The sequence below is a fragment of the Haemorhous mexicanus genome, chromosome 3 (assembly GCF_027477595.1).
Source record: "Haemorhous mexicanus isolate bHaeMex1 chromosome 3, bHaeMex1.pri, whole genome shotgun sequence".
Lineage (NCBI taxonomy): Eukaryota > Metazoa > Chordata > Aves > Passeriformes > Fringillidae > Haemorhous > Haemorhous mexicanus.
In genome coordinates this window covers 26244156-26256613 of record NC_082343.1, presented here as the reverse complement: position 1 = coordinate 26256613, position 12458 = coordinate 26244156, and positions in this window count along the sequence as shown.

The window sequence follows — 12458 nt, the reverse complement described above, 5'->3', positions numbered from 1 at the left end:
CCGGGTTGGACCCAAACAGCCTGTGCCAGGCACGCTCTTACAGCTGGCGTCTCTTACACATCGCCCCTCAGAACCTGAGGCCAGGGCCCAAAGCCTACTTGCTGATGTAAATTGAATCCATAAGTTGTCACAGATTTTGGATGCAGTGAGAGCACTTGTGCAAGACCGTTTCCTTCAATGATTTTGATCCTTTAATTTCACTTTTTAATCACAGTATCGGTTGCAATGGTTTTCCTTTCTTATGAATTCATGATGGAAGTCATCGTTTTTCTCTGACATAAGGCATTTGAAATAATAAAGGAATACTAGGAATTATTCTACATATTGAGAAGACAAATGCTGCAATGATATTATTTTAAAAGAATTTGTCTTACTAAACTGCTGTTTCGTGGCCTGTTTGGAGCAAATCCATGAATTCTAGCTCTATTTTTCCCTGTCCACACTAAAAGGGATACAAACTTATTGAAGAAAATAACAGATACAAAATGCAGTGCCATGACCTTCATTAAAACCAGAGCAGGCTGAGTATTTTTGTTCACTTTTTCCAGGACCTAAAAAGCTCTGATGAAAAGAGCTGATGCATTGTGCTGCCTGTGCTCTTCATGGAACTTCCTAGCAGGGATCAATGAGGGAAAAAAATGTTCAGGGTTGGCTTGATTCCATGTATGAGCCAGAGGTCCTGCTAAAGTAGAGACACAAATCTTGATCCAGTTATTCGCTTTAGCCATTGGTTACATATGATCCCCCAGAATTAGCACGATGCAAAGCTAAAGGGGTTTAGCTTAGTTATGTTTTCAAAACTGTCTCAGCCTTTGAAATGTCACTGTTTTATTCAAAGAGAGGATTAAGAAAAAGTTACTATTCTTTATACTGTTTCAAATACACTGGAAGTCTGCTTCAAAGCTTCAAAACCCTGCCTCAGGCCCCCTGGCTCTGTTTTATATCCCACAGAACTGTCCTGAGGTCCTTCATAAATACTTTGATTTTCTATGATAATGAATGAGCAATGAAATGAGACACTTGTCCTCAGTGATACTCTTTGGTATTTATAAATGTGGCATTATTACTTCCACAGGTTACACAGCCTTTGCTGAGAAGTGGGTTTCATTTAATTTCCTAAGAGTGGCGAGTAAAGAGAGAAAGCAATTGACAGAGATGGGAGATATTTAGAAGATATTTTAAAATTAGCTTTCTGATGATTATCATATGACCCCAGGTTAAACAAGGGTTTCCCATAACACATCTGGGTCATTTAATTTCACTAGTTAACATAAACATTAACACTGCATCTGTCTCATGATGATCTAGTAACTTGCTCCCTGCATCTTTGGAATGAAATAAAACAGCATACAGGGTAAAACAAAACCAAGCTGACTTACAAACAGTGAACAAGTCAAGGTGCATTTTCAGCCTTTATACTTCTCATAAATGACCATCTAGCCAACTAATAAAATTTTATATTCTTTTCCTGTGAGCAACAAAGAAGAGGCAAGGTGACAAAAGTATTCTATACACAATTACCAACCCTAAAAGCCAGAACACTTCAGGAGGTATATAGTACACTGCATATGAATTCACATAAGCTGAATATATAAACTCAGATATTATTGGTTTTTGTGAAAAATCCCACTTCTATTTTTCACCTTTTTTTTTTCCACAAATTGAACCAACTTTATTCACTCTAAAGCTGACAAAGAAACCCGTGACATGGGACTTAGATTAATTTCAGTATATCTTCTCTTGAAATTGTCTCTACTGATCATGTGCTCTAGAAACAGAAACACAAGCTGTCAAACTATGATAAAAGTCAAACAAAATCAGTCTGCAGTGGTATTTGGATTCATTGGATTTTGTCAGTTCTTCAGTTTACAGTAGTCCCTTAAAAGGCTTTATCTTTTCTGTGGGAAGCCATGTGAAAGGCTTTATTTCTAGCTTAAAGCCCTTTTTAGTTTTAAGGTAAATAAAAAAGGGATCATCACCTCAATCTATTGAGATAGGGTGTACTTTTTTCCTTCCTCTCTCAGATCACTGCATTTATTTCTGTATCTAACTTAAACATGAAATTTTAGTGGGAAGGTCTTAAGACCTGTCAGGACAACTAAGTAGCATATTGCTTAGCAGCTTCATGTCCTACAGGCTTAAACAGAATTATACATCTGGGAACTGACTATCTTTTTTTTTGGTGCCAAAACTGCCATGAGTAATTGGGTAAAAAAATCTTTTTCAGAGCTGTACAATTTTTTTTTCCTGGCAGAACCATAAAGAAAGACTAATTTCCAGTTCAATATTGGAACACCTATATGTACTGATTTTTTAAAAGGTGGGAAACCCATTTCAGCACAAAAGCTATTTCTTCTGCAAATGATACTTGTTACTTATTTCTACTTCAGTGAAAATTCTTATGAAAAGTGGCCAGAAACAGAGTTTTATGTACAAGCAATATATCCTCTTCTGAATAGAAGAGAAAATACTCTTGAGAAAAATACAGTAATTTTTTGTGGGTCTTATAATTTTCCCTAGGTGTCCCATCACAAAAACCCAATGCTAATGTAATGACCAGGCAGGATTTTCATAAGCTTCAACTATACAATAATCAGTTCATAATTCAAGCAAGAATAGTATTAGGCAGGAATCCTGGCAATGTGTCACATAGGTCAAATGATCTTGTTTCTATCAAACACCCTACTCAATCCTTGCCTATTTATTGGTTATCAAATTTAGAAAATGAAGGATATTTTTACTGGGGTTCTTCTGTTGGAAAAATTAAACAGCTGGCTGCCTTTTAATGTTTTAATTTTGATTTAATGTTGTCTTGGGTCTGACTTATGACAGAATGTCAAAGAAATGTGCTTGAGGAACACATTCTGACAGTATCAAGACATTGCATCTAACTTTACAATACACTAATGGCTTGCAGACAACTTCTCCTTCTTTGTTTATTATGCAAGGAAGTGGCTGTCTTCTCATGGGACTCTGGCCCATCTGTTAGACAGCCAGCAAGATCAGCAACAAAGCTGTTTTCTTAGATTAAAAATGGCAAGACATTATTTTCTTGTATTCTTTGCTGCATTTTAACAGTGATTGACAACACTTCACCAAATTGGGCCAAAAGTATGCCAGCAAGTTAAAAATATACAGGGCATAAATACCAAATATAAAATCACAAGAGAACCAGTTTGGAAAACTGTTAATTCTACTGCAAAACTGTGCATTTGCAGACTCTGCTCGGCAATGTGGAGACCTTAACTGAAGGAAATAATTCATCTATCAGTTAAGAGATATTTATAAAGCACAGCTGGACAAGACTTTAAACAGAGGATCAGGCACAGCTAAAAGTCTTGAAAGAGAAGTCTTTTGGCAGCAAGTGGGTTTTCAAAAGCTTAAATTTCTTAACATGAGAGCAGAGCTGCATTCACTCTGTGAAACATCACTGTCTCAAAAGAAATTACCTCCTCCATTTTCAAGAAGAGCCTGTGATGTGGAAAGTAAGGATGACAGTACTATACTGGCCCAGTTCTTTTGTGAAGTTGGAAGGTTGTTCTCTGTAACTCACCTCATAATTTTTACAATGGGAACACCAATACACTTTTCAGTAGAGAGATTTTTGGAACTCTGTTAAAAAAATCTAGAGATGGCAAGACATCAGAAGGGATTGAACAAATATTTGAGAAGTATCTATAGCAAATGTCCTTAAGATTACAGCAAAATAAGAAACAAAAAGATTATGTGAGATCAACTGTGAAAAGATGTACATGGAAAAGTACCTAAATACATTCTTGTACATGGAAAAGTACCTAAATACATTCTTGCTGATTCTTATCCAGATTCATGTTTTATCTTGTGCTCAGATAAAGCACAGATACAGGTTTTCTGAATAAACTTCACATCTAACAAATGAGTCCTGAAAATTTAGCAAGAGCAACTTGAAATAATTTGAACATAGCATAACTCTTCATTCAGCCTTTTTAGAGGAGCATGGGTGTGGGCAGGCAACTGCTGCTGAAAACTTTCATCTCTTACAGGTTTCAATAGTGTGAGCACTCAAATGCTTGTGGGGAAGCAGGGGGAACACCTTCTTTTACCAACAAAACCTGTCCAGGAAACACCCAGCTCTGTATTATCAGTATTATCTGATTCCCTACAACATTTAATGATGAGTGATATAATTGGTCAAGAAGCAGTTAGAACTGACTGGAAGAAGCCAAGCTAATGTGCATTAGCTGAGCTGGAAGCAATCTCTTATGGCACTCATACAGAATATGGGAATTTCAGACAGTGAAGCTTAAGGAACCAATTCATGAATAAAGAACAAAGATAAAAATATTTTCTGCAGGGCTTTGAAAGCAAATCTGGAGAAAATTTCAAGAATATAAATGCAGGACCAGCAAGGTAGTAGGCTGGATGTACTCATCAGTTGTGGGGGCAAAATCATCATATATAAGCTGTGATGTGATGGTCTACAAATTGCAGAATTCCATCTGAAAAACTAAAATCAAAGCCACACATAGCCAGCACCTGACAGGAACTGAAGGAAGATGAAAAGAATAAGCAACTTTCCCCATCTCTCCTCTTTCACTACAGACCCAGTGTTCCTGCTTTCCTGTTTCCAGCTACAGTTCAACTCCCTGACTCTCACTTTGGGAAGCTCCCAAAACACAGACCACAACATCCCTCGAGTGCAATGAAGAGGAAGACAAGCAAACAGAAGGCATGTGATGAAGGTACAGCTCCATGAGAAATGTAGAGGAGCCAAAGTTTAACAGAGAAGGAGCACAATGCTTCAATAGACAAGGTCACCATGTTAGTGCTTGCCATAACCATGTGCCAAGGTTGGTTCAAACCATTATGCAGAAATATTTGACAAGACAGACATGTTCTGCAGTTACCACACCAAGCAGTAGGGGCCATCAGAAAGCTGGAACCATAACAACAGGCATGGAAGACAGAGAGCGACAAATGGGAACTGAAAGCACCCAGCTTGGAGACAGATACCTGCTTGGATCATGAAGATTTCTTCAGAAAAAACAACAAGGACTCTACTAAAACCAAGGCCTCAGGCAGAGCCTTCCAGCCCTAGAAGTTCTCTGCACAGAGTTTCTCTTGGTGTTACCAAGGGGCTTTTATGAACACACAATAAATTTGTGCTCAGTCCCCTTTACCATGTTTCCTTTCTCAATGGCATGCTCTGGTTTTGCAGGATAGATTAGGAGTGTATTTCTGTGAATCCCTTCCTGATGGAGCAACAGTACATAAACATCTTCCTCAGTGCACAGGCTTCAGGCCATCACCCTTTAGCTGCCCTGAGCAACTCTGGGGCAAAGCTGCTGGAATCACACACTGCTCATGGCACAAGAACAGTGTTTGTGAAGGAAAGAATCCCATTTCCTAACTGGCACAGATGTGCATCTCATGCCATCTTAAAGATTTCTGGAGATAAGACTGATACTTCATTTTTTCCTTTGACTTTGCAAAAGGTGAGCTGATTTGGGTAGCCCCAAATCATCTTGTTAAGCAGCTCTGTATTTTCAGTGTTAGCTGGGCTTGACATTTCTCCTGAAAGCATGAACCAGAACTAGCACAGACAGTAGTTGTTTTAGCATGTAAGTACATTTGGAATCAAGGCTTTGGCATCTCTTTCATCAGGAAACCTATTCTAAGGAATGCTGCCCTTATCTAGCAGATGTTTTGCTAAAGAATTTGCTTTGTCCCTCACAAAATATGGCTCAGAGCCCATATACACTCCACAGTGGAGATAAGAGTGTTGTTTTTAAGGTAATGAGTGGAAGTCTCTTTCCCCATAGAAAGCTCTTTAGGAATCTTTGACTGTGAAGAAATAAGCATTTCCCACTGAGGATCTGGAATGTCATTTGTAGACAGTTCACATTTGGATTAAATTTTTACTACACAAATTACTCTTTCCTTAACTGAAAGAGTGAAGTTGGATGTGTAAAAGGATAATTAAAAAATTAGCTGAGCAAAATGTTTGCAAGAAACAGCTTTTTAAACAGACTTAGTCCTTTTCTCTGCTCAGAAATTATCTACAGTCAGTCTTTTGTTATTAATTCCTTCGGTACTCATCTTTGTTAGCCAGAAGTTTTGTGCAAACAAATTTCTCCCTACTCATTGCACACCAAATGCTGACTGTAAGTGTTCTCTTTAGCATTTTAATATGTTCACCACTTGATAGGTTCAAGCTGTGCAATTGGGTGTCTAAGTCACATGGTGTTGTTTATGTTCTCAGAATCCTTTTGCCCCTAATGATTTTCATATGGTTGAGACATAAATTTTGTTTTATGATTAAATGAAACTTGGCTCAGAGGAGCCAAAATTAATTTTTCAGAAGCATTTTGTACAAACAAAACTCCACTGACATAAACACATTAAAAAAGGGGTTGTGAACACAGCCAGGGTGAAAAAAACATCTATTTAGAAGATGCCAAAGTGCAAGAATATTTTTTGTCCAATAGCCATTTTTGTTCTTATCAGTGCCTAAATGCCATAGATTGCAAACTTTTTTTGATTCAGGAGCTCGTACGTAATCTGTGGGTTTTACATAATGTAAACCTTCACACAGAGCAATTTTACTAAAAATGTGAAGAAAAATATATAATTTCACACCACTGTTTGTGCATAAATATTTCCAGAGCCAGCTGTACTTCTGCCAACACTACACAATAAATAATTTTTTTTTTATTTCCACTCTCCTAGGAAAGCAGCTTTCTTTAAAACAAACCTTCACAATGCATGTTGTTTGCTACCATTTCAAGGCCTGCTACACTAATGGAAAAGAATGTGCTAAATGTAGCATTATCATGCAGGTCAGGCAGGGCAGCCCGGTACACATTTTCCCACAATCTCTGCTCATTAACATCTAGTTCCCCCATTGTGCAGATTTTTGGCTCTGTTCCACCAGAGCAGAGAAGAAAAATGTTTACAATATGCAAACTTGGAGGGACACACAAAAAAAAGGGGGGGGGCTTTGAAATGTCAGTCCTTTGGGATGAAAAGTTTCTAAGGGGAAGGTAAGTCAGAGGTTACTAATGGGATGTCTGCAACACCTGCTTTCAGTGGGGGTTTCATAAACAATCTTTACTTCTCAAGAACAGTTTGGCCTAGTCAAAAAATACCAGCTAAAATATCTCTGGCTGGCTTGAGCAGCCTGGTACCTATGAACAGAAAGGTCAGGTTTGTTATACCCTAACATGGCCTTTCACCCTGTTTTATTGATAAAATGAGATTGCCTTGGTGGCCAATGTGTCTTTTCATGTGTTGCAGTGGAAGGCTCTGGACGTGGCGAGCTCAGCCTCTGCAGGCGAGGAGGAGGACGAGGAGGAGGGGGAGGAGGAAGGTGATGCTCAGCATCACTGCTGTAGAAAGCCCTGCTCTCTGAAGAGGAGCCAAACTGCTGCACGTGGGAGTGAGTTCTGCAAATTTCAGAAGTTTCCCAGCTCAGCTAAATGTTCCTCATGAGGCACTTTTGGTAACTGTGAGTGAGTTTCATAACCATCATAACAACTCAGACATCTTCAGTACTAACTTTCCCCTGAAACAGCCAGTGCATATTTCTCAGATTTTAACATGGAGAAGGCAAGAAAAGTGAAATCCTGCTAAATATTCACCAGATCACTACAGAACCCTAACCCACAGACTTTACAAATATCTTTTACTGAGAAAACATTCCTGAAACTGAAAAGCAATACCTTCCTCTCAAAGGCAGTGGCCCAGGAACAGGGTTGTGTAAGATGCTTGTCCTACACCAGAGAGATCCTGCAACAAAATTGGCATCCAAGTCCCCAGAAACAGCTTCAGGGCACTCCCCAAGACATCATCCGTGTTGTCCTGCAAAAAAAGTGCAGTGGCTTGTACAAAAATTCAAAAAATTTCCATTTTATTATAGAAGGAAGGAGAAAGGAGCATGATTGATAAAGTCACAAATTGGCACTTGGATCTGATTATACATGAAAAATATAACCCATAAAACTTTCTCACTTTTTTTATAACACAGTTAATTACACTCACATGAAGTTGATATTGCAACAACAAAAAGGATGACATTTTCTCCATAGGAAAATATTGTCAAATGTTATCTGCTCTCCTGTTATATTATCATATAAAATTTCTGATCAACAGCAACCAATACAATTGCATCAGCAGGAACTCTGTTATTCACCATTACCAAATCAAGTCCATTTTAATACTCTGTTTTTGTCTCAGAGTTGGAAAGAAAAAGCCCCAAGATGATGAAGATGATGGTGGGTATTAAAATATATGCAGGCACAGATAGAATTCCAGAAAGTTTTAGAGAAAATGGCTTTTAGGCTTTACTTTTTAACAGTTTGTGGAACATGCATGTTTGCCACAGGTGACAGGAAATCAAATCTGACCTGGTTACTTCAGCTGAATTTCATTTTCACAATGATAATCAATCCCTGTTTCTCCAGAGAATTGCCAGCACCTCATATGCCATACAGGACATACCCACCTGTAGAGGATACAGATGCAGCATGAAGTTTTTAAGAGAAATACCAAATGTATTTCTACACTTGCATTTATTCAGACAGAAATTTTTCTATTCAATAATTTTTTGTGAGCTGTAACTCTCCTAAAAAAGAGATCAAGTACACTAATCTGGATACATCTTTGTGGCAATGATGACTCAGTTACTCTACGTCTAAACTGGCTTGTATCTGGCCAGCATAGGTAGAACACAGAATACTTCAGGATTAACAGTCATGAAGAATTTAATATCTCTTAAAAAAATCAGAGAATGGATGTTTTTAATGTAGTTTAGAGATGGCAGAAACCATTTGTTTCATGTGAAAACTGAAAGCTGGACAGCAAAGTAAACATAGAGATTGCACTCTGTATGCCTTACAAATATAATCCAAGTTTATTTATAAATACGCAAGAAGCTGAGAAATGTCTTCAATAAACTATTTGCATTTTCCATTTTTCTTGTTTGCAGACATGCAACTTTAGAACTTCATCTGGAGAGCTTAAGATAGTTTAGATATGTTTGTAAGGATGACCCTGCTTATTTCACAGAAGTTTTCCCTCCTATGAATTCATTGAGCTTTCAAGATGTTCAGTGGAGCTGTTTCTTTTTACACTGGACTGAGATCAGATTAGGCCCTTTTGTAAATGGTATGTCAAGAAACATGTTTTAGTCAAATGTAAGCCTTTAAAGCAAAGGTTCTGCTTTTGGTTTACATAATGATATGCTATGGAGAATAGCTTTCCTATTTTATATTCCTTCACTTCTTCTCATACCGCCCATGACTCTTCTCTTTAAGTGCTGCTTTAGATCTTTCCTTCTTGCTGTTCTTAGTAGAAACCACATTTCATTTGTGCCCTTGAAACAGCATATCAATGTGTTCAAACTTCCTGCTTTTTGACTGGAAAAGCATTCAGAATCTCTGGTAGGACTTTCAGCTGGCCAGATGGCTGAACAGCTCATATGAAGTTCTGCACAATGATGGGAGTAAGCACAGAAGAACCAGCACAGGCTCCATCTCAGGAGGACGCTCAGCATTAGAAATCACTGTGTTTGGGCCCAAGTTGTTACAAGGAAGTCAGGTACCAGTGTACAGGTGTAAAATCAGATTATTCCATACTCGACCAATGTCATTCCCTTCACTGTGAAACAAACAGAACGATTAAAAAAGATTTGAACACCAGCTTAAATGCTCAGAAATGGAAGCACAAACACCTGGAGTGTCAGTGTGATGCCAGATAACTACCACTTGGGCTTTCTTCAAGCCTTCAGGTTTTAATATTCTGCGCAGAACAGAAACGCTGACATATCACTAGTTTGTTTTTTTTTTTTTTTTTTGGTGTGCAACTGCTCAGAACTAAAAATTACTACTTGAACAGTCAAGAGCATTGCAGAGCATTGCCTATTTTCTTATCAGATTCGGCATCTGAGCAATATTCATCTGCCTCAGTTCTTTCAGTAACCTGTTTCCCTCTTCAGTACTGGATTTTTTGCAACAAATCACTCTGCAAGGGTAGGGCTCTGGAAAGGGGCCCAGCAGAGAAACATGAATATGTGGTATGGGAAGCCCACCTCCCTTAGGGCAAAAATCTCAGCTAAAGCACCTTGGCAGCACATTAATAGCTATAAAAGACTCTTTCTTTGCTGACCACAAATATGCTGTGGTCAACAAGAGGTCTACTCACTGTTTTGTTAAAAACACTGATGATTTATTTTGCTTCAGCCATGTGTGAAACTAGTCACCACATTGTGAATAATAATATCCTCTTAGTCTCAATGGAGCTCTTTTCATACAGAAAGATCTGCAAAGCATTTAGCTAAATACTTGATATGGCAATCCACTGGCTGGCCACTAAAATATAGCCATATCTGGGGTGGAACAGGGCAGGAAAACAACAATGCATGGCAGCAGAGGAGACAGAGTAGAAAAAAGAATCCATTAGGAACCAAAGCAACAGCTGGAATAAAATATAACTATGTCAATTAAGCATGAGCAGCAAACAGAGCTAAAATTATAAATTTGAAGAGCACCCTGGAATCTGTGGCTAAAGGAAAAGAAGAGTTTATACAGTTCTTTGAGAGAATGAACGCCAACTGCACAGTGCCCTCTACTGTGAGATGAAATCCATAGAGGCTCAGAGGGGAGAAAATTATGTATTAAGTCACTTGGCCTGCTTGGTTTCTGCAGCACTATCCTGAGGTTGTAAAATCTCAGAACTGAACTGGCCATGCAGGATCAAGCTGGAGTGATCTGCTCTGTGCAGGATAGCTTGGCATCTGCTAAGCCTGCTTTCCATAACACTTTCCAAAATGGCAAATGGGATGAGTACCAGAAGATAGAATGATTAAGTGCTTTTTAAACATCTACAGTTCTAGTAGTTTTGGTATGGAGTGTTATCCATCTCATTGACAGTTTGCAATACAGGCAAAATTACAGAACTGTATTTTTTCTTTACACCTTTGAGAGGCAAACAATGCCTAGTTGGCTAGGTCTTGCCCTGTGGGGGAAAAAACCAACATCACTTCAGGGGAAATAATAGTAATTAAAAAATTAAAAAAACCTCACATCCCATTTTGTATCTGATGATGCAACATATTCATGCTAAAATTATAACAGTCCACCTATTTTTCTGATATTTAAAATAGCTCCTACTTCACTAGGGCACGTTATTTTGGTCTTCTAAAGCATCCTAAATATCTTCTACTGAGTAGAATATACAGCAAGCTAAACTCATAGGGTTTCCAGCAGAGCACATGAGGAGACCCAGGAAGATTTAAGCAAAAGGAAACATCTCAGGTGACCAAAAGAAAGAGCAGTTAGTTCAGTAGCAAAGGGCAGATCCTGTGACAAACCTCACCTCTGTTCAGGTGGCTCATTTGAGCCCTACACTGGTTTCTTGTGGTGAACCCTGGCAGGAGTTTTACTTCTCCTACACCTCAAACACACAGACTCTGCCTCAGGAGTTGGGAGATCCCAAGAGGTGTGCAGCTGGTGTGATGTTTTTTCCCTACCACCTTCTAGCAACCTGCAGGAAACAAAGCTTCTTCAGGGAGTTTGATTCATTATAAAGCTGCCTTTAACTCCATCCTAAGGCTTTTTACTCTTTTATTCTCCAAAATAAACATAAAACAAGCATATGAACACCCATTCATTCCAGATCAGACATCCATGTCTCCATTAGCATGGAGAGGACAAAGCTGTGGTGAAGAGAACCAGTGCTGAATGTCTCCCTGGAAGTATTCAAATGGAATAAAAGTCTGTACAGAGTGAAAACAATTCTCTGAACAAATCTTGTGGATGAGAGGAGACACCCAGAAGTGCCCTCTGTTTCAGAACCCTCTGCCCACCAGGTGGGAGACAAATCACTTGTCCAGAGCTCTGCACAGTCCTTTGGTGGATTTAAATAGTGCCAGGCTGAGCAAGGCACTTGCTGGAATTCAGTTGCCAGAAGACTCCTGAGCCACACTTTATATGCATCTAACTAAAGGAGATGCATAAGTTGCAGTTCAGTTCCTTTTCTGTGCATTGTGGGTTTCTCAGCAAATATCATTACTTTAAAGTTGCATAAAAAGAGAAACTCAAACTAAAAACATGAAAGGAATCAAAGCAAGTAAAAAGAAAATCTAGAGAGTCGTAAGGAATGATTTGGAAACATGATTGTTTTCCTAGGTGTGGAGTTTTGCTATGAGAGTCCAAAGAGGATTTCAAGATGCATAAATATATTCAAGATGAAGATTTCAAGAAATGGTTCTAGCAATCTAGTTATATCTGGTGGCAGTGATTTTGCTGGAGATGGGGTCTAGCCAGGGGAGATGGTAAACAGCCCAGTCCTGAAAGTCACCTGTCACTCCCTCTCTAGCACACACACAGACATGGCTGCTGCTGTCTGTATGCAAAATGTTTAAAACCACTCTTCTCCCCTATGTCTTTTTTTTTTTTAATCCTTAGAAAGTCTTTGTGGTG